This window comes from Galeopterus variegatus, unplaced genomic scaffold (genome assembly GCF_000696425.1).
Source record: "Galeopterus variegatus unplaced genomic scaffold, G_variegatus-3.0.2 Scaffold280, whole genome shotgun sequence".
Classification (NCBI taxonomy): domain Eukaryota; kingdom Metazoa; phylum Chordata; class Mammalia; order Dermoptera; family Cynocephalidae; genus Galeopterus; species Galeopterus variegatus.
The window spans coordinates 415,097-419,196 of NW_007726391.1; the positions used below are offsets into that span (position 1 = coordinate 415,097).

The 4,100-nt window shown below is 40.0% G+C and overlaps 1 protein-coding gene across 1 annotated transcript in view; it reads right to left on the reverse strand.

Moving 5' to 3' along the window:
- Positions 1-4,100, reverse strand: part of TOX (thymocyte selection-associated high mobility group box) — a 327,015-nt gene that overhangs the window by 189,542 nt on the left and 133,373 nt on the right. The gene's annotated exons all lie outside the window — the stretch shown is intronic.

A 4,100-nucleotide genomic window follows, 5' to 3' on the forward strand; every position in this document is an offset into this window, starting at 1 on the left:
TTTGCAATTCTGACTACTGACTGCACCCTAGCTTCCTGTGGGCACTGGTAGTAATGTGAACTGGTCGTCCATGTAGAACTGACCTCTGTGGATATCGAGTTGTCAGAGTCCTCGCTCTGACTAGAACCTCTGACCTTCCACTGTGTCTGTTCTTTGACTTCTTCTGAATCTTCTATCTGCTCTTCCAGTTACGATTAGTCCCTCCATCGCTCTGGTCTTTGTTCCATTAATGCCCAGATGTAGACTGGATTGCAGAGTTGATTATTTCAAAGAAGCTCTTTCTATAACCCTATTTCTTTTGATATTTTTGTCTTTTTTACCCACCCCTCACCCCCATCTCACCCTGCCCCAATCCTGGGGAAACCCCACTCTTCCGCTTTCTTAGTCCTTGCTTCAAAGCCACATAATGTTGCTGGTGATAATCATGAGATCGAGTTGGTTAATTCCATTATGCAATCATGTTTTCCAATCGTATCTAGGCCCTAATTTTATTGCTCAACTTTTCCATTGACTTTTTTTTTTAATCACATCCTGCACTTCACCTATTGCAAGTTCTTTCCTGATCTTCAAACGCTCAATCCCTGATGACCTTTTCCGAGGATGACCTGTCTCTTACTGTACAGAGATGTCTACTGAACACGTTCCCTCAGTTCTCCTCTTTTCCATCTCCTAATTTTTGTTTAAAACCAAACTCTTTGCTTCTTCTTTTCCTTTGGCTTCACAGATACATTTTTATCGCTTCTCAAGAATAATTCCCCCTTGCACTCTCAACTGTTTCCTTTCTGGCAACTTCCCCATCAGTTATTTCTCATCTTTGATGACCCCTTAGCCTGCAAAGAGGCTCGGAATCTTCTTTACTATCACAAAACAAAACAAAACCCAAACAAAGCAACAGCTCTTCCCCATATTCAACGACTCCCTCAAGTTACTAATTTATCTGTCCTTTCCATTATCATGATAGTTCTCAAGGAACCTTGGTACCCGTCTCCATGCATTTCTAACACTCTTGAAGTTTTGTTCCAGCATCTTTGCTCCTTATACTCGGGTTCTCATTCTTTTTCCTTCATTCAGAACTGACAATCAGCCCTTCCCTCTCAAATCTTTCAGTCTTTGGTTTTCATGCTGTCTCCCCAACAGCCCCTTCTATGCCCCACTTCCTTCTCCGTACTCATGAGAGCTCCCCAGAGGAATGGCTTACCACACCCTCTTCTCAAGAATGAGTTCCCATCTACAGAGATGACTCTCATATATCTTTGCACAAATGATCCTTCTATCTCCATCTTTTCACTTTTATTCCCTGCTGGACATCTTCAACAAAAAAACCTGCCCGAATCCCAAGTGACTATATTCAAGGCTCAACTCTTCTTCCCTCCTAAAGCTGTTCCTCTGTTTCTACTAATAGCAACTTATGTTCCTTAGTCACTGAAGCTCATGATTTGGATATCGTGTGGATGCTTCTCTCTCCTTTGCAAACCAAGTCCTGCAGATTATAGATCTCAAATACCCATTCCCATGGCTCCAGTCCCAATTTATGCCCTTCTTGTGATTATTTTCTAACTGGTCTTTCACTCCCCGGCTTCTCTCAATGCTATCCATCCAATCTAACTCTGAGAATAATTTCCTTAAGTTGTAGCCTTGATCATAGTTCTTCCCCTGCTCAAAAATATGCCCTGGATTCTCACTGCCAATGGAATAAAATTAATTTTCTTATTCTGATATCCAAAGCTTTCTGCCATCTGCTCTCAGCTCAGTGATGCCAGAACCACTGCCAAACTGAGCTGCTCCACATGCCCTCTGAGATCACTATTTCCCTCCTATCTGCATTTATTCATGTGGTTCCTCTGGCTAGAATGTCATACTTTGTCTCCCAATATCCAGATTCAACCATCTTTCTTCTGCAGCTTTCCCCAATCCTCAAACCAGAATGATAGTTATCCCTCTGCTAAAGTGGAAAATACCCCAGTAGTATTTCTCTCACATGGGTATCACTGTTTGCCTGAAACATCTGTGCATGTGTCTCACTTTATCTACTAGTCTGTAAACTCACTGACAGTGGAGACAGTGAACTGAGTCTAGAGCAGTGCCTTACACACACTGCTGTGTAGAGTGGTGGTTCCCATACATGACACATGGCAGAATTCCCCAGGGGGCTCATTAAAACACAGACTGATGGACCACTCCCACATGTTTGAGTCAGTAGGACGGGAAGGGGTGATGCTGATGCTCCTGGTCTGAGAACCACAATTTGAGAATGGCTGGCACAGAGTTAAAGCTTCTAGGCTCAAATCCATGTTCTGCCTCTTAAATGCCACAGAACTTTGAATAAGTAGACAAACTTTCTAAGCCCCAAGGTACTCATATGTAAAAGTGAAATCATGATACCACCAAACCTAAATACATCTAGGATGGTTGTTAAAATCAATCACTGAAAATCTGTAGAACTCCATGTAAATAAATGTCAAATAAATACAAACAATTAAGCCATCCACCTTGAATGTCTAATCCATTTTGGTGATATTTTTCTCAGTGCCCCTTTCTTCTTCCTCCAGTTTATGCTTTTGGGTTTATTCTGCAGTGAAATAATCACCCCTCTTTTTCCCTGTACAGGTTCACATGTAAAAATTGTTGGATAAGCCCAATGCTACATTCAAGATCAGATGAAGTGAATATATTTCAGAAAATCCCCACTTGGGTCTGCAAGGTGCACATGGAAGCAATTTGGCCCCTCACTGAAGATGAATGACTTGGTTCATTCCGTAAGTGTCCCTGAAATTCAGGGCCAGCACCAGGGTGAGGAAAATTTGCCTCAGGAGAAAAACTTAAGGGAGTGCTAAAGGACTGAATAGTCAAGATATATGATATTTTAATACAATATTTTTATAATGAAAATTAAAGCAAAAATTCTATCATGATGGAGAAAAGCTTCATGCCATTGGATTCAACAATAATTTATTGGATGTGGCACCAAAACCACAGGCAACAACAAAAAAATAAATTGAAGGACATGAAAATTTTAAAACTTTTATGCATTAAAGAACAATCAACTGAGTGAAAAGACAACCCACAGAATGGGGGAAAATATTTGTATATCATACATCTGATAAGGGGTTAATATCCAGGACACATAAAGAACTCCAACCACAAAAAACAACCTGATTTAAAAAATGGGCAAAGCACTTGAATTCACACTTCTCCAAAGAAAATATATAAATGGCCAACGGCACACGAAAAGATGTGCTAGTCATTAGGGAAATGCAAATCAAAACCATGAGATACCACTTCGCACCCATTAGGATGGCTACTACTAAAAAGTTTTTTAAAAAACAGAAAATAAGTGTTGGCAAAGATGTGGAAAAATTAAAACTCTGCATGCTGACTGTGGTAATGTAAAATGTTGCAACTTCTGTGGAAAACATATGATTGTTCCTCAAAAAACTAAATATAGAGGCTGGCCAGTTAGCTCAGTTGGTTAGCACATAGCCTTGTAACATCAAAGTCAAGGTTTGGATCTCTGTACCTGCCAGCAGCCAAAAACCCCCCCCCCAAAACTAAAAACTAAATATAGAATTACCATATGATACAGCAATTCCACCTCTGAGCATATACCCAAAAGAATTGAAAGCAGGATCTTGAAGAAATATATATATACACCCTATCTGTAGCAGCATTACTCACAATAGCCAAAATATGGAAGCAACCCGAGCATCCACTGGCAGATGAATATATAAACAAAGTGTGGTATATACATACAAGGGAATATTATTCAGCCTTACAAAGGAAGGAAATTCTGACATATGCTCCAACATGGGTGAACCTTGAGGACATTATGATAAGTGAAATAAGCCAGTTACAAAAAGACAGATAATGTATGATTTCACTTACATGAAGTACTTAGTTAGAGAAGTCAAATTCATACAGGCAAAAAGTAGAATAGCATTTACCAGGCACTAGGGGAGAAGGGAACAGGGAGCTATTGTTTAATGGGTACAGAGTTTCAGTTTTGCAAGATGAAACAAGTTCTGGACGTTTGGTTGCACAACAACGTGAATGTACTTAACACTACTGAACTTTACACTTAAAATGGTCAAGATGGTAAATTT